The sequence below is a fragment of the Polypterus senegalus genome, chromosome 9 (assembly GCF_016835505.1).
Source record: "Polypterus senegalus isolate Bchr_013 chromosome 9, ASM1683550v1, whole genome shotgun sequence".
Taxonomy (NCBI): Eukaryota; Metazoa; Chordata; class Cladistia; order Polypteriformes; family Polypteridae; genus Polypterus; species Polypterus senegalus.
In genome coordinates, this window is record NC_053162.1 from 100,138,618 (window position 1) to 100,163,200 (window position 24,583).

At 38.2% G+C, this 24,583-nt stretch overlaps 1 protein-coding gene across 2 annotated transcripts in view; it reads right to left on the bottom strand.

Moving 5' to 3' along the window:
• Positions 1-24,583, bottom strand: part of LOC120535585 — a 1,589,095-nt gene that overhangs the window by 36,998 nt on the left and 1,527,514 nt on the right. For both annotated transcript variants that reach the window (XM_039763524.1, XM_039763525.1), the window contains one exon: positions 17,300-17,333. The gene's annotated coding sequence lies outside the window, so the exon portion shown is untranslated. The remainder of the gene's footprint in view (positions 1-17,299; positions 17,334-24,583) is intronic.

Here is a 24,583-nt window from a genome sequence, read left to right on the forward strand (position 1 = left end):
TATTAAAATGGTTTCTATTTAATACCTAACGTTAAATCTACATGAGTATAATTGTGGGATATTACAGGAAAAAGTTGAATTGTTTTTCCTAAAATGTTAACCAGGATCTTAATGTCTTTCTTCAATATAGAGTATATCTATTGCCTAGAGTCACGAGTGCAGAGCTTCCCATGTACATATACAAAGTACAGCGATGGCAAAAGTGCGTTCTTGATCTGATGTAGAATTGTCGTCATGATTTGAGATCATGAACACGGCTGAGAAAATAACAGAATAAAAAAAACAAAGCTAACCTTTACAAGTTTAATAAATTACACCGGCTGGTACAGACTGGAATCAAATGTACGTTTTTATACTAAAATAGTAAGAATACGAGCAGCTGAGTTCTCAAAACGGATTCGTCCGGGATCAAACCCATCAAGCTTTGATTACCAGTCAATACTTATACTGTTGCACCACCGAAGCTGTGGTAGCGAATGCATGGCAATGTCACAAGTAAACACGGGTTGTTTTTCTGCAGTTATATTTTTGAATAAAAGTGCATTTGTTCTTATATTTGTACCTTTTGTGAAAGTGTTTCTTTGATATTTGGAATTCAGGCTTCACACATTATATACTTCATATCTACATTTTGTCAATTATTACCAAAACATAAAAAATGTTTCTGTTTTAACGATGTGTTTACTGTACATAGATTGCTGTAGACACGAAACACACATGAAATGCAAGTGTCCCAATTAACGATATAGTATTTATAAAGGGTGTCATTTTGCTTGACTTCTCACTCTATACAACTCAAAGCAACTGACACACAGGTAAACAGACTTGAGCTGAGACAACTGTGCAGGGTGGGGGGGATGTGATTATAGGCTGCTTGCTGTTTGCTGCTTATCCACACATTTAGAAGACAAAAGACACTGACGGAGAGGTGCAAAGCGTTTTAAGGTGGGACGGATCTACAAGTTTTTTCGTAGGCTCTGGTAATTCTAGTGTTAAGAGAAAGTACAAAAATAAAATACTTCTTCTTACTGATGGAAGAGCATACAGGGCAAAGGGCAAAATTTCCCCTGATGCTTTACTGGCATGAGATGCACTGGGAGACAGAGGTCTATGATGTGGAAGATGACCACCTGTCAATGCCATTATTATTTGGAATGGACTCACTAATGTTGGTAGGGCTTACCATTCACCTGTCACAGCTTGAGTACGAGTTGCCTGGGGGTGATGTCCATTGGATTGGGTGGAAGGATCAGAGCAATCTGGTTTGGTCTAACTTGTATTATTACTTCGCACAGATGGTTGTCGAGCAGAGCCCAGTACAGAAGACAATTCTTGAACAGCCAGAGCTTGTTAATCCACTGCTTAGGAGGTGGCACTCAGTGTGGACAGTCAAACTGGGTCAGAATGAGGTGGTGTGTCACCACATCCACACAGTCGACCCAGTTCATATACGGCACAAAGCCTACAGAGTGTCAACTCTGAAAAGAGGAATAATCAAGAAGTGGGTTGAACCATATTTTGCCAGATGGGGTCATTGAGCCTTCCACCCCACTGTGGGCTAGTCCTGCGGTGCTTGTTCAAAAGCCAGATGGGACCTACCAATTCTGTGTGGACTATCGGGAGCTGAACAAGAAGACCTCACACGATGTCCCTTGTACATGACATCCTGGAATCATTGCATGGGCGGCAGTATTCTGCTCCCTGGATCTGGAGTCCGGGTATTGGCGGGCGAGGATGTGAAGAATAGCATTGAGAAAACGGATGTAATAACCCCAGATGAGTTGTTCTAGTTTTAGGTGATGTCCTTTGAATTAAAAAAATGCTGGGACATCATTCCAACGTCTGATGGAGCAGGTCCTCCGGGGACTCATTGGGAAGATCTGCTTTGTATATATTGATGACATAATTGTGTTCTCACCATCTCTCCAACATCATCTCAATGACCTCAAGGCAATCTTCCAGTGACTACACAAGGCTCAGTCTTTCTCTCAGCACTAAGAAGTGTAGATTTGTATAAGACCAACTAACCTTCCTTGGCCATGTGGTGTTACCAGACGGAGTCCAAGAGGATCCAAACAAAATTAAGCCCTTCCTGGACTATCAGCACCTCAGGAGGTAAAAAGTCTCCAGTGCTTCCTGGGGATGGCGGGGTGGTTCCACAAATTTTGGCAAGGGCTTGCCTACATCACTGCCCCATTGTTCCAGCTGCTGAGGAAGGAATCTTCCTGGGTGTGGACGCCAGCATCCCAGGACTCCTTCAAGAAACTCAAGAAGGCACTGATGTCACCGCCAGTCCTGGCACAGCCTGATCCAACTTTAAACTTTCATGTCCACACTAAAGCGAATGACCTTGGGCTCAGTGCCGTCCTCTCTCATTTAAATGAAGGAGAGGAGAGTGTAATGGTCTATGCTTCAAGGTCACTGAAGGGCGCCGAATATAATTATTCTGCCACCGAGAAGGAATGCCTCGCTGTAATGTGGGCTGTTGAGAAGTGGTGCTATTTTCTGGAGGGGACAGTATTTGAAATCTACACAGACCACCAGACTCTGACCTGGGCATTCAATTGCCCAAAGACCACGTTTAAGTTAACCAGGTGGGTATTGCACATTCAACAGTTTACATTCAGTGTGTGCTATTGTAAGGGATGTGCTAACCTTGTACCTGATGCGCTGTCCCAGGTGCATGAGCCGGCACCTGTAGTATTTGCAGTATGCAGTCTTTATTGCTGTGTACCGACCAAGGATCTTTGTTACCATTATCAGTTGGTAGTGCCCGAGGCTTATGTACCCCAGTTTCTACAATACTACCATGACCCCTATCGTTGGTCACCTTGGACGCATAAAGTCACTGTTTAAGATCCTGGAGGTGGCATGGTGGCAGTCGATACGCAAAGATGTCTGGTCCCATGTACAGACCTTTACCACCTATCAGCAATACCAAACACCACCTGGCCTCCTCTCTGGACGGCTTCAACCAGTGACCATCACCGCTCCAGGGGAGTGCTTAGGCGTGGACTTAATGAGGTCCGCAGTTTACTGCCTCAGTGGCTAAAGAGTTTTGCAGACAGTGGCAGGTGGCTCACCTGAAGACTACAGTTTACCACCCCAAGCCAATCGCACATAGCGGGTGAACTGTGCCCTGAAGGCCATGATAGCATCCTTTGTCGGAGACCACCATTAGGATTGAACTAGGTGGCTACCTGAGCTCTGGTTCACTTTGAATTTGGCAGTGCATGAGGTTATCATTATTAGCTTTAGACAGACAGATTACTGGTCCTCTAGAAAGAATGCTTGGTCATGATCCACCCAAACCTGATACATCCATTCATGATCAACTCCTGACCATCCACCACATTTTCCAACAGGTGAAGAAAAGAATGATGGTAGCACAATCCAGATAATCTCATTCATACAATCTGAGATATAAGCCTTCTCAGATCTAAATTGGTGAGAAAGTCTGGACTCATTCTCTCTCCAAAGTCTTTGAGGAATTCACAGCAAAACTAACTCTGAAATGGTTCAGCCCTGTGACGATAGTCCAGCAGAAGGGTCCAGTGACCTATTCAGTAGCGTGGGGATTGCCAGGAACAAGAAAATTGTCAGTTGTTAACATTACCAACCTCAAGCCTGGGTTCAGCCGTACACAACAGCCTGGGGGTGGGGAATGTAGCAGTGCTACAACTTGATGGACTTCATGTCCCAGCTGCCCCAATGAACATCTGCAATGGGCACATGGGCTGATGGGTACAAGAAGAGCTGGTGGGAACTTTAAAAAGATAGCCAGCTAAACAGAGAAGGAGACTATTGTTTGTTTTTCATCACAGTCGGTTGTACTGCATTACTGTTGTATTGGATTCAAGTTTTAATCGTGCCTGTCTGCATCTGCTTTGTCAGAGGGAGGACAAACTTCTCATTCACCTGCAAGGGCCAAGGCTGGGTGCATTCCTTGAATCCCCACCAAACAAATAAATAAATTATTGTCCCATTGACTGTGAATCTGAGCTACAGTGGATCGCTACAACATTGACACAAGTATTCTAATCCTTTCCTAAAACACTTGAAACTTCTCTCAGGGGCATCCCATTTCATTTGTTCATTATTGAGATTTTTATACACCTTGCTTAGAGTCCACTTATAGCCAGATGCATTGACTGGACATGATTAGGAATAGTACACACCTGCCTATAGAAGGTCCCAGAGTTGAGTTGTGTATCAGAGCAAAAAGCAAGCCATAAGGTTGAAGGAACTGCCTGCAGAGCCTAGAGACAGGATTGTGTTAAGGCACATACTGTATCTAGGGGAAGCTTAAAAAAACTCGAGCAATCAATATTCCTCTTAAATAGAAGTTTGGAACAACCATAACTTTTCCTACAGCTGGCCACCCTGACAAATTGAGCAATTGTGGGTGAAGGGCCATAAGAGAGGTGATGAGAGGCAATGGTCACTCTGGCTGAGCTTGAGAGAACCTGTGTGAAGATTGCAACACTCCACTGATCTTTGCTTTATGTCAGAGTGGCCAGACAGAAGCCTCGCCTTAGTAAAAGACACATTGAAGCTCAGTTGGTTTCTCAGAACGTGAGAAGTAACATTCTCTGGTCTGTTGAAACCAATATTAGGATCATGTCTGGGCGAAACCAGACACTGCTCATCACTTGTTCAGTAGCATTTCAGTGATTGTAGTGATAGCATTATGTTGTGGGGGTTATTTTTCAAAGTCAGGGACTGGAAGACTAGACAGGGTTGTGAGAAAACTGTATGAAGGAACGTACAGAGATAAATTTCTCTAGCGCACTCTGGACCTTGAACTTAAACTAAATCAAATATGTCTAGAAAGAACTGAAACAGCTGTGCAGCAACAGTCTCCCTCCAACCAGACAGAACTTCAGAGAATCTGCAGAGAAGAATATATCCAAATTTCGGTTTGCATACATTATAACAAACTGCCATTATCATTTTTGCTATGGTTGTAACACAAGCACTTGGCTTAAAAAGCTGCTGCCTGACAGCTTTTTCTTGACTGGGCCTCTCTTTGGAATGCAGCCTCTACACCTTATCTGATAAAATGATTGATCACAAGAAAAGTGACCTCAATCAATATGTCTGCTTTTGTGTATCAGGAATTGTTTCATTTTGGGTCTGTTTGGATTCTTGAATTGCAGGATCTCCTTACTAAGTTGTTGTAGTCAAGAACACTCATGCCTGACCTCTTAGCCAAAGGCAGCCAGTCTGTAGTGCTTAAATTATGAAGTAAAGCAGAAATTAAGCAAAAACCCTAAATGAGCTTCCACCTGCAGCTAAAGTCACTTCAGCACACATGTACTTTGTCAGCGTGCCTGTGTCGATCAAACACAGCAAGCTCTGCAGTTTACTTGTGACTTTACACTGTAGGAAGAGAAGTAAATAAATCAAGATAAATGGTTCACCGACAAAAGCGCGATAGACATATGCGGCCCGACAAAACCGCGACGGACAAATGAACGCTGACAAACCCGCTAAATGGTTTTCGACAAATGCGCGCCGTCAAAATCGCCACGACAAAATTGCGAGAGAGGCCAAGAGAGTGGGACGCCATTGCTGCAATTCTTCCTACATATGCAGGGAGTGATCTTAAGGACTATCTGCGTGCTGTGCTGATGGCATGCCGCGTCTCATAATATTGACTTCTAAAATAAACATTATTATATATGCTTTAAACGAGTAATTCATATTTAATTAAACTTTCGCAATTTTGTCGGCACGTTTTAATCGGCGCTATTTTGTCAGCACGCATATGTCTATCGTGCAAATGTCGGGTCGCAAAGGCCCGAAAAACCATTTGATCTGGTTTTTATATAAGTAACATATAATTTTTTTTTATATAAAGATCATCACTAAACATAATCACAAAAAAGACTTTGCACAATATCGTGGCGAGCTCTGTAAGCCCTGCTTTCTCTTTGAAGGAAAGGTGAGGGGTAGACTGACTGGCAGGAGGACACCCAAACTGTTACTGTATCTAAACATTGACATCTCCCGCCATTACACCTGGTGCAGCTGTGTTGTTCTTATATGTGAGTGGACATTTCTTGCAGGGAGCGCTGCTGTTCTCTTTCTCTGATGTAGAACCCTCGTCCTCAGCTGAGTTCACCACTGCTATAGCACATCTTTATTTGAAAACAGCAGTGTCAGATCAGGGCAAGCATGAATGTGACTGAGAGAATAAAACTGAATTAAAAAAAAAAATGCTAACCTGTAACGGCCAACCCCTTACCCGGCCGGCAGCTACACCTCCAAGACCTGTGGGCTGGATAAATTACTGAGGTTAGATCTAATTACCAAGCCGTACCTTTAACAAATTAAACTTTTCCTCACAAAATCGAGGGTGTAAATAAGCACAAAAGAAAAGCAGATATGTAAACTTAAACTGATAAATTGTATTAAATGAAACAGAATAGCAAAACAAATATATATATATATAAATATCCCTCCACCAAAGCAACAACGTGACAACAACCTATATGAATATAACAAACCCTCCCTTGCCCTTGTAACATATAACAAACAACACAAATAACAAAAATGAATGAGATATGGAAATGAACGGTCGTGAACTTGAGTCCCAGTAACAATTGTCCTGAATGCAGATGACTGGTTAACCGATATATGGAGTGTTTGTATTTCCCGGAACAAAATGGAACAGCCTCACCGTGTATCCTCGGCGCATGGTGGATGATGAAATCCAACCCCTGGGTCTCTCGTGATGAGGGTATTGGAGTAAGTCCAGCGGAATGAAAAACAAACTGGATGGAAATGCACGATGTGGAATACAGCAGATACAGATAGTTAGTGGTCGTTCAAAATGAAAGTCTCCTTCTCTGTCTCCTCTCTCCTCTCTTTCCCTCTTGATTGTTTTTGTAGTCCTGTGACGGATGTAATTGATTGATTGATTGTAAACCGGTGTTTTCCAGGTTTGGGGCTGCGGTCTCCTTCTGTTATCTGTCCCCCTTTACGGGGATGGCATTCACAGACACACACAAACAGCAAACGGGACGATGGAAACAAGACGCACGTGGTACGAACACAGACAAAACTATTACTACTATGTAGCCCCGCTACAAACCTATAAAAGTACTATAAATTTAGACCAGCTGTTACAGACTCAAATCAAATGTATATTTTTATTCTATAATAGTAAGAATAAGAGCAGATTGCACCTCAAAATGGAGCTGTCCGAGATTGAACCACGAACGTCTTGATTACGAGTCAGCAGTTCTTACTGTTGCACCATCAAAGCAGTCGCATTAAGAGCTTGTCAATGTCACACCCTAACGCAAGTTATTTTTCTGCAGTTATATTCTTGAATAAAAGCGCACTTGTTTTGTTATACTTGTACCTTTTTTGAAAGTGTTTATTTGATATTTAGAATTCAGGCTTCACATATTATATACTTCATGTCTACATTTATCAATTATTACTAAAACATGAAAAACGTTTCTGGTTTAACAAAGTGTTTACATTGATTGTTGTAGACACGGAACACACATGAAATGCATGTATACTCCAAATAACGATATATTATTTATCCTGTATGACTCCAGGCAACTCACACGCAGGACAACAGACTTTAGTTGAGAGAACTTTATGCCCTTTCTGTATTGGTGGGGGGATGGGATAGCAGGCTGCTTGCTGCTTTTGCTGATAAACACATTTACAACACAATAGACGCTGACGGAGAGGTGCAAGGGGATTTAAGGTGGGCCGGGATTACAAGTTTTTTCGTAGGCTTTGGTAATTCTAGTGTTAAAAGATCTTGTTTTAACGAAATGTAAATTTCAATATAACAAACATTTTTTCGACCAAAAATGGCCACCAAAGATAATAATGCAATGCAGGGGTGTCAAACTCCAGTCCTGGAGGGCCGCAGTAGCTGCAGGTTTTTATTCTAACCATCTTCTTAATTAGTCACCAGTTTTTCCTGCTAATTACTTTGTCTAATTAACTTGACTCAGGCCCTTTAGTTGTTTCTTTTTCCTTAATTAGCAGCCAAACAATAATGAGATACAAAACAAGCTGCCACATCACACAATATCTGAAAATAAAGAAAGGTGAAGGTCTCAGTAAGGCTGATCACTCAAATCACCAAAACAGTTTGACGATGTTCTTATGAAAAACAGAAAATCAACAGTCAACAGTCAGCTGTGGCAGAACGAGAGCAACAACAAGCCGTGGAATTAAATAACAAGTTTAATTAACAGTAAGAATTGGCTTCTCATTAAGAAACTGGTTGGAGTTTGAAGCTCCAGTTTAGCTGGTCATCTGTTGGCTCCTTTCACGTCTCATTCCTGTTTGGCTGCATCTTAATGAGGAAATCAATTCAGAGGACTGAATTCTTCTAACAGGGTTATTAAAGTGTGAATTAGCAGTGAAAACAGGTCACTGATTAGGAAAAGGGTTAGAATGAAAACCTGTTGCCGCTGCAGCCCTCCAGGCCTGGAGTTCGACACCCGTGATCTAATACATAAAATACTTAGACTTTTGCAGAGAGTGTGAGGAAGAGGAGGTCAAAGCCCAATGTTAAATGTCCTAAACATCATGTGGAAGGCATGTTGTGTGGCATGCACATTCCATGGTAAGCATGTTTTAGCTGTCATCTTCTGATTAGTAGAACACCAGCAGCTCAGAGTCACCACTGTAGCAGACCAGGAGAGTGCGAGGAAGAACAAGACAAAGCCAAAATGTTCTAAACATCATGTGACAAGCATGTTATGCGATAAGCCTGAGCCTGCAGAGGTCAACTAATTGGTTTGCCCTTGGTTGACTGCTTACCAGATGCAGCGGAGCAGCTACAGAGCTGTCCTTGTGGCGTTGCTGCTAAAGATGGTGAATGACGAGCAACCCAGTCACAATAGTATACGTATTTTCCCCCTATAATCATGCTCTGTCAACATATGTAATGACCGGCAAGACCATAAAAAGGCACTGCCAGTAACGCTGTTTTCTCCCTGGAGTGCCAAGAATACACCCAGTGAGGACACCTGCCCCTGCCCTTTCCGACCGTGGAAGAAGAAAGCCATCAGACTCCCAGAAAGAGGAGTCACTTGAGAAAGGAACGTGCCACTAGATGGGCTCCAAGAGTGACTGAATTGAACCCAACATCTTATTTGTTTTGATTTTTCCAAGCTGGATATTAGGGCAAATTAAATCCACGACGGGGGTCATTTTTATTTTTGCCTTATCATTAAATGGGATGACTCGTTTGGCGCCCTAGATTATTTTCAGATTATCTGTCATTCTTGCACCCGGCCACTATATCTATCTATATATAAACAAGTAAATAAGGTGTACTGGGACCTACCAGTTACACACAAAACATCCGATTGTCTGCATTTCTAAAAAAGAACAAGCCATGCACATAATTCACTCTAGGTCCATATGTGCAAAGCATTCAATTATTCAACTTAAAATCTTTCATTAAGCACTTCTATCTCATTTAAAATTGTCTAAAATGTTTCCAGGGCAAGATCTAACCTGTAAAAGTTGCAATGAAGTTTCAGCTTTACTGAGCCAAATGTTTTGGCTGTGTACCAAATTAACATCATTCTGGACAAAAATGTTTAAATTCCTATCAGAATACCTTGGTGTCACATTCATTCCTAATCCATTAATAGCTGAGTTTGGTGTACTCCCAGTGGGTAACTGATGTTGTATACTATTTGAAATTGGAAAATATCTAATTCTCACTTGGAGGATCTTTTCAAACCTTTCTTAAAACCTAGCAGAATCTAATAAATAACATTTTAGAATAAGTATGAATATTGGGGAAAAGGATTCTCTTCCCCTTTTCCTGTTTTACTCTGGCTGTTGGTCTTCCTCTCTTTCTCATACAGTGGTGTGAAAAACTATTTGCCCCCTTCCTGATTTCTTATTCTTTTGCATGTTTGTCACACAAAATGTTTCTGATCATCAAACACATTTAACCATTAGTCAAATATAACACAAGTAAACACAAAATGCAGTTTTTAAATGATGGCTTTTATTATTTAGGGAGAAAAAAAATCCAAACCTACATGGCCCTGTGTGAAAAGTAATTGCCCCCTTGTTAAAAATAACCTAACTGTGGTGTATCACACCTGAGTTCAATTTCCGTAGCCACCCCCCAGGCCTGATTACTGCCACACCTGTTTCAATCAAGAAATCACTTCAATAGGAGCTGCCTGACACAGAGAAGTAGACCAAAAGCACCTCAAAAGCTAGACATCATGCCAAGATCCAAAGAAATTCAGGAACAAATGAGAACAGAAGTAATTGAGATCTATCAGTCTGGTAAAGGTTATAAAGCCATTTCTAAAGCTTTGGGACTCCAGCGAACCACAGTGAGAGCCATTATCCACAAATGGCAAAAACATGGAACAGTGGTGAACCTTCCCAGGAGTGGCCGGCTGACCAAAATTACCCCAAGAGCGCAGAGACGACTCATCCGAGAGGTCACAAAAGACCCCAGGACAACGTCTAAAGAACTGCAGGCCTCACTTGCCTCAATTAAGGTCAGTGTTCACGACTCCACCATAAGAAAGAGACTGGGCAAAAACGGCCTGCATGGCAGATTTCCAAGATGCAAACCACTGTTAAGCTAAAAGAACATTAGGGCTCGCCTCAATTTTGCTAAGAAACATCTCAATGATTGCCAAGACTTTTGGGAAAATACCTTGTGGACTGAAGAGAAAAAAGTTTAACTTTTTGGAAGGCAAATGTCCCGTTACATCTGGCGTAAAAGGAACACAGCATTTCAGAAAAAGAACATCATACCAACAGTAAAATATGGTGGTGGTAGTGTGATGGTCTGGGGTTGTTTTGCTGCTTCAGGACCTGAAAGGCTTGCTGTGATAGATGGAACCATGAATTCTACTGTCTACCAAAAAATCCTGAAGGAGAATGTCCGGCCATCTGTTCGTCAACTCAAGCTAAAGCGATCTTGGGTGCTGCAACAGGACAATGACCCAAAACACACCAGCAAATCCACCTCTGAATGGCTGAAGGAAAACAAAATGAAGACTTTGGAGTGGCCTAGTCAAAGTCCTGACCTGAATCCAATTGAGATGCTATGGCATGACCTTAAAAAGGCGGTTCATGCTAGAAACCTCTCAAATAAAGCTGAATTACAACAATTCTGCAAAGATGAGTGGGCCAAAATTCCTCCAGAGCGCAGTAAAAGACTCATTGCAAGTTATCGCAAACGCTTGATTGCAGTTATTGCTGCTAAGGGTGGCCCAACCAGTTATTAGGTTCAGGGGGCAATTACTTTTTCACACAGGGCCATGTAGGTTTGGATTTTTTCTCCTAAATAATAAAAACCATCATTTAAAAACTGCTTTTTGTGTTTACTTGTGTTACATTTGACTAATGGTTAAATGTGTTTGATGATCAGAAACATTTTGTGTGACAAACATGCAAAAGAATAAGAAATCAGGAAGGGGGCAAATAGTTTTTCACACCGCTGTAGGTGGGGGATGAAGTGAATTTAGTTTTGTTAAGTTTGACTTGATTGTATGGAATGTTACATGCCTTTAATAAATTCAATTAAAAAATTAATGAATAAAAAAGAACAGAAGACTTTAAAATTACTACGGAATGAAAACAGCATTGTTATCACAGCACCTGACAAAGAAGGTGCGACTGTCACAGTGGACAAAGAGCAATATGTTATTTCAGTAGAGGAAATACTCTTTGGCACCACTATGAGCAATTAAATAATGACTCTACAAAAACCACCTTAAATAAAATCAACACCACCCTGGGTAAACTCCGAAATAACAATTGTTTTAAACTTACAAGATTACTGTAAAATTAAATCGAATGATAAGATCTGCCCAGAAGTCTATGGCTTCCCAAAAATCCGGAACACCCCTTTAAAATTCAGACCTGCGGTTGGCCTAACAGGTGGATGAACTTACCTAACTCATCTAAAACACCATTTCATGTGCTCAGACATTTAACGTATGACTCAGATTATTCCATTACCATCGCTGAGATGGCATTACAGCGCCTAATGAATACATCCATTGCTGATGATGAGATCATGGTCTCTTTTTACAGTATGTCGTGTTTTTATATACTATGATCCCAATTCATCTGGCCACAGCGACTTTACTTACAAAATGAAAAAACAACCCCACCATAATGACACAAACGAAGCTGACCACTATGGTCATAAAGCATCTAATATCACTTTGCCAAAATACCCACTTCAATTTTAATGGAAAGTACTATAGGCAGAAAGAAGGCATGCCAATAGGATCTCCATTATCAGAACTTTTAGCTGAACTGGTTATGCAGCGATTTGAAAGCACGGCTGTAACTCAGTTCAAACTTAAACTCTGGATACGTTACCTCGACAACACATTCGTCATATTAAACAGTAACCAGCTGAATGAATTCTACAACCATATCAGCTCAGTATTTTCCACAATCCAATTCACGATGGAAATAAACGGACACATCAACTTATATGATATTTCTATTGAAATAGGTAACTACGCCTGTTTAATTACAAGTGTTTAGTGCAAGGATGGTTATGCTGAAAAAAATACTACTCTTTTCCAGCAACCACCGGAGTTGTGTTAGGACTTTGTTCAAAAGGATTAACACCCATTGTAACATAATGGACACAAAAAAGAATGAAAAACATTATCTTTTTCATCTATTCACATCAAACGGCTATCCCAAGACATTAATTAAACAATGCCTATATGGGAGACACTGCAGACCTCAGCAAACAATCAACTCCAACTCGGTCCCCCACTGCACATACCACACCCTCCCTTATCATTGTGGCATGTCAGAAAGTACAGCATGCGTTAGAATCAAGTTAATTAAAACTAAAGAAAAAGAAGTTAATTGGCAGCAAAAACTGGTCACTAAAGAAGATGGTTAGAATGGAAACCTGCAGCCATTGTGGCCCTCCAGAACCAGAGTTCAACATCCCTGCCTAATCTATTTTACATCTGGCCGTATCCTATCTGAACATAAACAAAATACTTGTGCTAGAATGCTTTAAATATATTTTAGTTCAGCTTTTAACACCACCATCCCTCAAAAACCTGGAAAACACCTTCTTCAGCACTGTCATGCTAAGTACTGGTGCTCCTCAGGGCAGCGGATTCAGCTCGCTTCTGTTCATTCTGCTAATTCATGACTGTATGGCTGAGTACAGCTCCAATAGTATCATCATTCAGCTTACAAAATTGAGATATGACAGTGTCCAAGTACAACAATCTCTCTCTTAACATGGACAAGACAAAAGAGATGATTTGTGATTTCAAGAAGGCCCATGTTGCCCACAACCCATTGCACAACTAGGGCACTGTGGTGTAACTGGTCAACAACACCAAATATCTTAGGGTACACTGGGCAACTGAACTTGCCTGGAAAATTAACACCACCTACATAGTCAAAAAGGCACAGCAGCTGCCTGCTCTACTCCTCATTCTACACGGGCACATTGAGAGCATTCTGAGTGTTTTTACATCCCATTATATAAACTAAATGTGGATGGTATGGCAATAAAAGCCACTTGACTTAACCAATTTCTATTGAAACTGTGTATGTTTAACGTTGATGTGCCTATTAAATTTTTTGGGCATTCTTATTTTTTCAGATGTCAATGAGCATTGCTTAACATGTACCATACAAGTAGAGAAATCTTAGGATATCCATAATTTTAGACATCAAATAAGCTTAGCATAAGAGCATTATAGTTACTGTATCTTCCTGGCAAAGGTATCTATTGTCATGTTAGTTTTAGTAGTTAAAATGACAGGATTTTCGACCCATGAAATACTGAAAAGAATATTATTCTTAACTTTTACACATTACTGGCAGACTTTCTAGCACTGATATTTCCCATGCTGAAACTAACCTAAAACCCTGAATTAGAGCTTGTTATCATTTTGTGTCTTATTTTTGGTAGTGTACATTTTTGCATTTAGATCTAGGTTGAGTTAACAATACGCCTTAACTTTAAAGACCAGATTTGAGTGGTGTTTTCGAAACGAAACAAAAAAAAAAAAACTTCCAAGATGTGTATAATACAAGTGGGAAATTTAATGGCACAATGTGCATTCAGATATGAGGAATTAGGACACATACTGATTTACAGTACTTCTTTATTCTGCTTTAACATTTAATATTTGTCTCACAGTACTTTTGGCTACAGTAAATATATTTGGAAAGTTTTTTTTTTTATAGGAGGTTAATTGCATTACAATATTTAATATTTAGTGGTCCAGTAGAAAACAGCAAATAGGAGGATGGCAGGAGCTAGGGGATGTGACATACTGGAGGATGATAGTAGAGCCTGCTTACTGAGGAGAGATTGAAGAGATGCCAAGGATACGAGTTAGATGCATTGAGAAAGCACAAACTAGAGAGGAGATTACAAGTTACCTATACATTTGCAAGGGCACAATTATAGTAGCAAGATTATGCCGCTTGTATGTGCATGGGACAAGGGAAAGTGAACTGCTACTAGCCCCATTTGGGCATATTTTTTGTTTTGGAGGTCCTAACATTAAGGAAGGGATCTGCTTATGTGTGCTAGCATTAAGTGATTGCCCGGATTAGCAATACAATAAATACACCCATTCATTAAATAGATGAAGTGCCTATTCTGCATAGTATCTTAGTATATTTTGGTTACAATATCATAAGTTAATTCTTAATGGAAGATTGTTTTTTATTGTACTTAAATCTTTGCAACCTTGTTTGGAGAAAATAAAACAAATGTGTATGCATGATGTTATCTAACCTAATAAGCAGGTTTTCAAAAACATGCCAGTGCTGTGTTTGATAAGCTTTTATTTGACTAAACACATACCACAGTTTTCTGCATTTTAAAAATATTATTTTAATAAATCAGACTGAAAATTCAAACTTCCAAATCAAAAGAAAAAAGATACTATAAGAACACTGTGGATATCTAGAAGCAACATTTTACATTGTCACAGAAAGCTGTAGTTGGGTAAATCAATAAACCATCCATATCATCAATGGCATTACTATGCATAAATAGAATCACTGTGAGTAGACCTCCTATAATAAACCCTAAAATGGGCAACACATATTGCCTAACGGACAGCAAATAGTAATATATGATTTAATAATTAAAAAAAACTTTATATACTGTACAGTAAATTTTAAACAGGATACCGAAGTTCTCCTAAAGTTACTCCTGGAGAAACAGCCACCCTAGAGGAATAAATCAGTTCATAACCGCCTTTTAACTCATAACTGAGAAAAATGATACAAAGGTCACATTAGTTCTGTGGTAAATGCCTGCCTGTGTGTCTTCTATATGGTCCTCTGTGATCACATTAACAGGCAATCTGGTTGTTGGCAGAAAAAATAAACGGAACTGCCACTGGCGTTGATTTTGGGCTGAAAGCACTGAGTCACACAATGTGTTAATAAGAACATAAGCATGGCAACACACACCCTTAATTATGTTTCTAAAGCACTACCGGCATACATTGTGCTGTATATTTAACTATTTATAATGCTTTAAAGAGCTGTAATTATAGTTAAAAAATAAACTGGCTAACATGCACAGACTGCTCTGTGACTTCAGATCTTCAAGCTGATGGGTGGGGTTCAGATTTAGCCTTAAATTCTGACTAAAGCTGACACACAACTGATAAAGTTTAAAATATATTAAATCTGTAACTTTTGACTGTTATATTTAAAGATACAGTGCTTCTTTTTTTCTCTGAATAAAATCTTATAGTGCAGTTTGTTGCCATATGTAAGTTTTAAATTGTTAATCACTCTGCCATTACTACTAAATTAGCATATTATCTTTATGGAAGTGTTCACATAAAGCTAAATTATTAGGCACTTGACAAAATAATGGATAAAATTACTTGCTTAGTTGACAATTTAATAAAGTAAAGCTAGAAAGTACAATGACAGTGCAGCACTCTTATTAGACAGGGGAATGCTGGAAAGATAAAGTTATTTCTTCACATTATTTCCAGAACAAATGAATTGGAAAGAACTATTTCAGTTTTCAGAACAGAATATCTACTGCATTACTTACTTCAAGAAAGAAAAAGTCTGGCTGCACAAAAAAGACAGATGGCTTCTAGCATACAAACAAGATTGTGTGATGGCAGCTTAGTGAGATGCAGACCCTTGGTCCCAACTGAACTCTTTTTATTTATTTATTTTTACAGAAGTCCTCGGAAAACTCTAATACTGAGAGAAAGACTTAAATTATTAGAAGTCCCACTATATCCAGACAAATTTTTGCGCTGGCCAGATTTTTGGCTCAGCTGTGAAAAATTGCATTCCCTTGTGAATTTCCCTGTTTCAAAGCCTGACTGTTAGAATTTCCGTTCCTAGCAATGGCACACAGTTAAGTGTGAAACTGTTCGGCCACTCTGGTGGTCAGCGGCAATGCTTGATGCCATAATGAGGGTCAACAGGAAGGAATATACATCATGTCAGAAGATTTAATGGAGCTTCACGTAGGGAAAGAAAATGATCCTAGCAAATCATTGACAAGAAAGAGAGTACTGCAGAATAGCAGAAGCTTCTTAAAAATATCACCAAAGCCCAACCTGTCAGATTTAAAAACTCATGAAATAATTCACATCTTTACTACCGCTAGGTCCAGACTGTACTCTATATGAAATATACATTTTTATAACATATGTTCCTGTTGGTTTTGGATTGAAGAAGCATTTTTTCAGTTCTACAGATGTCACCTGTCTTTATAAGGAAAAAGAGGATATTTTTGTTGAAAGATATTATGTTTTTTTTTCCAGTCACAATAAACTTCATATTTGTAAGGTATGAAATGATTGTACTTTCAGATGTAGAAATGTGTGGGTTTTTTTTAATAAATTCTGTATGCTGTGCAACAATTTATTACATCATTAAAGTAATAACTTAAAACCAGGATGTCCTTTATAGTTATCAGAAAAACAAATAAAACCCAGGCTAACCAGTTCAATTACTGCTTTCAAAATATAAATCACTTTTGTATTATGTCAATGATATCTAATAATATGCACTTTTAAATCTGTAAATTAATCCATTAAAACTTGGGGGATTTATATCATTACTTGGATTTTATCCTTTTGCTCTCAAAATATTTTTGTCACCTGATATACACAAATGGGTTAGTAAAAAATACTAATTTGGTTATTTAAATTATTAATGGATTTTAAAATGTATTTGGTCATTGTCTCATTAAGTTAATTTAAGAATTGTTTATAATACTGTATGAAATATTTATAATTGGTATATGTCATAATTGTCTCACCTTAAATTATTCACAGTGTATGAGCCTCTTTGACCTGAAACAAGATAGGTATGAAGAAAAATAAATATCAATACATATAAACAAATTGTAACAAGGTAAAAATAGTTATGTTATTTGTAACAAAACTAATGGCTTTACATAGTTAAAATGTAACTCTGACCAAGGCATCAAAAGTGCAGGGACCAATACTGATTCATTTAAAAAAGGTAGATCTTCAAGAGGTTGATAATGGAATGCATTTTACTTATTTTGCTATCGAGCTTCATGGTTAAACATGTAAAGGCCACACAGACCATAAAGGAGAGATGTGAGGATTAGTAACTGTGAAAGGAGAGTAAGATGCTTGACCAAGTGTACAGTGATTGTGAGTTCTTTGTATTACCAGAGAGATGTTGCCTCTAATTTAAAATTTGTTCAATTAAATAGCCCAAAAATAAATAATGTGGTATAATATAATCCATATTTCCATCTTTATTTTATCATTTAAGTCTTGATTGCATATGACCAGGCTAATACTTTTGGCCAATTTTAATCTAACATTAAAATGTCTTTTGACCTTTTATTCGAACATTCCAGCTTTTCTAACGCACGATAATAAAAAATCAGGAATTCACATTTAATTTATCATTGCCATATGCATAATAAAGTATTATACAAATATATGCATTTGTTATTAAAGTTATTAAAAAACGAATTGAATGCTATGTTTCAAAATGTTGAAAACCACCATCATGTGGGTGCACTTTTCCAAAATATTAGGAAAAGAATAGAACAGAAAATTCCACCTTCATAATTTACAGTGCAGGACACCTAGTGTAAGTTTACTAGGCCAAAGTTCGACTTCCTGTTCCACAGCATAAAGACAAAATAATCTTTCTCTGTCACAACACACATTTGTACTGTTCCCCTGAGTGCAGTAACTGTTAGCCCAAAGAAGGGAGCTCCCTTTCCATTTTTGTCATTAAAAGTATAAAATATGACAACCTACTTTGTACATTTCTGGACCTTTATAATTCACAACAGAAGAGGTATAAACAATATACAGTATATTATATATAATAACTAATATGACAAAATATTGCAAAATTCTAAAATATTTGACATTACAGGACACATTTTCAAATTAATTAGAAATGTTCTTCCAACATGAGTAAATAATCATTTCTCACAAAACAACCACATACCCTCACCCTCTGCTTCAGCTGAGCAGCATGCTACATCACTCCACATTCTGTAGAGATAGATAGATAGATAGATAGATAGATAGATAGATAGATAGATAGATAGATAGATAGATAGATAACTGTTTCACTTTCAAGAACATTTATGAAAGAAAACTATAACACTCAATCAGGCTATGCATTTTAACTGAATTATTGCATCCTAGAAAAGGTTTGTTCCCTTCTTCATGTGCTTGTTGGTTATTTAACTTTGTGGCCCTATCTGCTCTTAAAATCATTTTGTGTAAGTATAAGCTTGTAATAATTACTGTCTATCAGTGTACATTAAATGTCACAATCACTTGGTTTCATCTGTAATTTGGACATCCCTGCTTCTCATACTTAAGGGAAATTAACCCATTATGTGATGCACCTTGTCTGTGCTTGCCTACTATCTGAGGGATGTGCTATATGAGCTAACATCAAGGACATTCTGTCTGCAATACTACAATTTTGGCTCTTCTGACTTTTACTGCTTTACGGTTATCTTTGGCCTCACACTACTGCTCAAGAACTGTTGTTTGTTTGTTTTTTTTTGGGCAATCCAGTATGGAAGAGGGTTCTAGTAAAATTAAGCATGTATTTAAAACATAGTCACACCTAAATCAATTTTTGTTTATTTTAATAACCCCCTGCCACAGAGTCAACCTTTGGTAGGAGGTAAAAATGTTCAATTACAGCAACTCACTGCCTATTTTCTAAAACATCTTTACAATTCAAGTTGAAAGCAGGGACCTCCCTCAATGGTGTGTCAGTCCACTGTATGTCACATTAATGCTCATGGCCTTAAAAAGCAGCACTTAATAAAAAAAATGCCAATGTTAGGTGGATTGGTGACACTAAATTGGCTCAAGTGTGTGTGCATTTGTTCGCCCTGAGATGGATTGGTTACTTGCCCAGGGTTTGTTTCCTGCCTTGTATCCTGTGCTAGTTGGAATAGACTCTAGTGTCCCTTGCAACCCAGTTCAGGACAAAGACGTTTAGAAGATGACTGACTGACTGTATGCTAGAATGCAAGCAAGTGGGGAACTACATCAGAATTACCAGGAAGCAAAAATCTTTGATTCACACAAAATGTTATAAAATACTAGCTTTAAGTAAAAATGTAAAACTAAAATCAAATTAGCAGAAATGTAATTGGATAATGTACTATGGGAATACAATGTATTTTATAATATGTAAAATGTAGACTTACCACAAAAATCTAGCAAATGCTGGTGTGATCATTAACTGAAATATATGATAGCCCAAAAACTATCCCACAAACATTTAGACACTGTCTTTTACTCAAAGTTCTGGTTAACTTAACAAGATGATCAATATTTGTCATTCCCTTCAGGAAAACACTAAGACATCATGCAACAAATGGTAATGAAAAATGTGTATGTTAAATTATTACACCACACAAAGCTGTGGAAATGAAAATGTGTTTCTTGGACATTTCATTGCTTTTCTTTCCATTTATCAATCTCTGCCGGCTCAAGTTTGAGAACTGCTGACCAAATGAAACCTCTCAATACACTCCACTTCATTAATTCTTTGTGGCTGAATAACTGGATTGACTGGGGTTTCTAAATTGAGTGCCTTGGATATTCTTGGTTCAGAAACCCTTCCGGATTCATGCACTGCAAAATTTTAATCAGACTGTTTGTCAATGGTTTGGTTTGAATATTGCACAAAGAGAAAAACACTGGTATTTTAATTTCCTTTTCAGTAACACATCACTTTTCATTTTCAAAGTACAGTATTAATAACTAGTAGTCACTGGATTTTTCTGTATGGTCCCTTTTTGCAAATACCATAGTGACTGTTTTGTTAAATTTTTATTGGGTTGTATAATTTACTAATATTGTAAATAGTAAGTTAATTTTTTTTTTAAAATAACATTTTGAAACAGTAGTAGATCTAATAGGAAACTGTGTAGTGCCTTAGTTTGCCCTGCCTCCTTCTGATGGAGCAAACCTTTGGGGAAAGAATGGAGAGCTCCAGGTTGTCCAGAAATTGCTCTTTATCAGTCAGGAGAAGGATACACACCATAAAAGACCCAAAAGTGAATGGAAGCCTGTCTGGCCTAGTGAGGTTTAATACATTGGAACTGATGCTCCACTCCTTGCAGTCAAGCGTCGAGGTTACAGCTTAAAATTCGACAAAAAACAGCTGCTGAGAAATAACAAACTCTGCCTGGTGCTGCCCTAAGGGTTACTACTAATTCTTAAGGACGTAAACTTTACAAAAAGTCTTTATGTTCTGGTTTGTTGAGTGCTGTCCTGTGGTAGATGTAATACACATCATAGTCCAGGATATCGGCCATATTGCAGCCTGATTATGTAGTGTAATATCTGAAAACATTGACTTAGCTGCCAAGGTGTGGAAGATCAACATTTAAGAGTATTCCAGTTTTTCTTTAGCCTAAACTAACACCTGTTAGTTATTTATAAATATGATTTCCTCAATTATTGCAAATACTGAATGTTTTGAGGTTTCCAGACATAATGATATTTATATAAAGGACACCTGACTGAACGTTTTTTTTTAATTGTTTCTTTCATTCAACAAAATTAAAAAATGCAAAGCGCTGTGTGAAAAAGTAACCCCTCCCCCCTGTTTAATCAAACCAATTAAATAAATGGTTAGAGTGAGCAATGCTTGATTACAGGTAATCCTGCTTAATGTAACCCCCATTTACTTTAACCCTTAGAGTCAAGCTGTCAGAACAAAGCTCTAAAAATCACGTGAGGCCACAATTAAATGTAATTCCTACAGAGATCAGAAAATGAATGTTAATATTTATCAGTCTGGAAATGGCTACAAAGTCATAAGTCTGTGAAACCCTAATCAATGACATTGTCAACCATAATTTCCAATAGGTTTTGATTATGTCAGGCATAAAGCAAACACAGCATTCCACTGTAAGAACATTATACTAACAGTCCAACATGGTGGTGGAATGGTGAAGCTTTGCTGCCATAGGACCAGACAGCTTGCAATAACTGAGAGAACCATAAATTCTGCCTTACATCAGAAAGTTCTTAAGAAGACTTTCCAGTCAGCTGTCCATGAGCTGAAGGTAAAGTGTAGCTAGGACTGGCAGAAACACAATGATTAAAAAACAAAATTAAGTCCACAATAGATTGTCTAAAAACAAGAAAAACTGAAGTGTTGTAACCAATATAAATGCTGTGGCGTGACATTAAAATGAGCAGTTTATCTTTAAACATTTACTAGTGTTTCTTAAACAGTCCTGTAAAGAGGAGCATGCAAGAATGCATTGATGTGAAAGACGGATATTGAATTGTTTTGTTACTTTACCAATAGATATACACCAGGCTAACACTGTGGACTATTTTAAAAAACTTCTAAAAACCTTTTTTTTTATTTTGCTTGTTAGTTGTACTCTTCATAGCTTCATATGCACAGAATTATCATATTCTTCAATGAATTTTGCAATCATTATAAATCTTTACTTTTCTTCTGTGGCGGAATTCTGTGTCATCACCACCTAATCAAAGTACTCAACTGCTGCCTATGATGTTCAAATGAAAACGGACACCCACACTTCCCCACGAGACCAACTGCATCAGATCTTCTAAGACAAAGTACTAAAAAAGAACTGCTTAAGAATATTAATTTTAAGTAGAATGTCCAGTTGGGCTGGGAGGTCATTTGGCCTTGGAACCCCTGCAGATTTTGTTTTTTCTTCAGCTACTGAAGATTTTTACAATTTTGTTTTTTTTTTCCTCACGGCCATTTAGAGGCTTAAAAATTACAATGGTGTGAAAAACTATTTGCCCCCTTCCTGATTTCTTATTCTTTTGCAATGTTTGTCACACAAAATGTTTCTGATCATCAAACACATTTAACCATTAGTCAAATATAACACAAGTAAACACAAAATAAAGTTTTTAAATGATGTTTTTTATTATTTAGGGAGAAAAAAAATCCAAACCTACCCTGTGTGAAAAAGTAATTGCCCCCTGAACCTAATAACTGGTTGGGCCACCCTTAGCAGCAATAACTGCAATCAAGCGTTTGCGATAAGTTGCAATGAGTCTTTTACAGCGCTCGGGAGGAATTTTGGCCCACTCATCTTTGCAGAATTGCTGTAATTCAGCTTTTTATTTGAGGGTTTTCTAGCATGAACCGCCTTTTTAAGGTCATGCCATAGCATCTCAATTGGATTCAGGTCAGGACTTTGACTAGGCCACTCAGGAGTCTTCATTTTGTTTTTCTTCAGCCATTCAGAGGTGGATTTGCTGGTGTGTTTTGGGTCATTGTCCTGTTGCAGCACCCAAGATCGCTTCAGCTTGAGTTGACGAACAGATGGCCGGACATTCTCCTTCAGGATTTTTTGGTAGACAGTAGAATTCATGGTTCCATCTATCACAGCAAGCCTTCCAGGTCCTGAAGCAGCAAATCAACCCCAGACCATCACACTACCACCACCATATTTTACTGTTGGTATGATGTTCTTTTTCTGAAATGCTGTGTTCCTTTTACGCCAGATGTAACGGGACATTTTCCTTCCAAAAAGTTCAACTTTTGTCTCATCAGTCCACAAGGTATTTTCCCAAAAGTCTTGGCAATCATTGAGATGTTTCTTAGCAAAACTGAGACAAGCCCTAATGTTCTTTTTGCTTAACAGTGGTTTGCGTCTTGGAAATCTGCCATGCAGGCCATTTTGCCCAGTCTCTTTCTTATGGTGGAGTCGTGAACACTGACCTTAATTGAGGCAAGTGAGGCCTGCAGTTCTTTAGACGTTGTCCTGGGGTCTTTTGTGACCTCTCGGATGAGTCGTTTCTGTGCTCTTGGGGTAATTTTGGTCGGCCGACCTCTCCTGGGAAGGTTCACCACTGTTCCATGTTTTTGCCATTTGTGGATAATGGCTCTCACTGTGGTTCGCTGGAGTCCCAAAGCTTTAGAAATGGCTTTATAACCTTTACCAAACTGATAGATCTCAATTACTTCTGTTCTCATTTGTTCCTGAATTTCTTTGGATCTTGGCATGATGTCTAGCTTTTGAGGTGCTTTTGGTCTACTTCTCTGTGTCAGGCAGCTCCTATTGAAGTGATTTCTTGATTGAAACAGGTGTGGCAGTAATCAGGCCTGGGGGTGGCTACGGAAATTGAACTCAGGTGTGATACACCACAGTTAGGTTATTTTTTAACAAGGGGGCAATTACTTTTTCACACAGGGCCTGTAGGTTTGGATTTTGTTTCTCCCTAAATAATAAAAACCATCATTTAAAAACTGCATTTTGTGTTTACTGGTGTTATATTTGACTAATGGTTAAATGTGTTTGATGATCAGAAACATTTTGTGTGACAAACATGCAAAAGAATAAGAAATCAGGAAGGGGGCAAATAGTTTTTCACACCACTGTAATTCTGTATATAAGGACTCTATTTCTCTATTAACTATCTATCATATGTAAGTGTGCATTGTTTCTTTTTATATGTTATTAATTTTTTTTATCTAATTTTATTTTTCTTTGCTTGTAGCTTTGTTGTTTGACATCTTGTAAGGCACTTTGAGCTACATCCTCCATATGAAAATGTGCTGTAGAAATAAATGGTGTTGTTGTAAGTTGTAATCATTGCATGTAAAGGTAATACCACCAGTTATTAAGTGTAAGGTAGCAATTGCTTTTCATACAGTGTTGGATTTTACGGGATAACTTTGTTCCTTTAATAAATAAAATAAGGAAAAAGACTATTATTTGTTCACTGAGGAAAATTTTATCCAATACTATGTTATGGTTAAAGACCTAAAAGTAAAAATATTCAGTGTGAAAAATTGGCAATAATAGTGAAAAATCAGAGGTGTTGGCCTAGAGAGACTTTCATACAAATAAAATAATAAAATATCTATTAGCTCTGCTTATCCAACAGATGATTACATCATAGTTGCTCTGTGGCATGATACCATCTGTTTTATGGTAGCTGCTTTACAATATATTCTGTATTCACAAGGGAGCTATAGAAAAGACTATGTGATTTTATTTCATTAGAAACATCATTATTGAGATCCAAACACTGTACTGTGCAAATGGATTTAATCATCCATT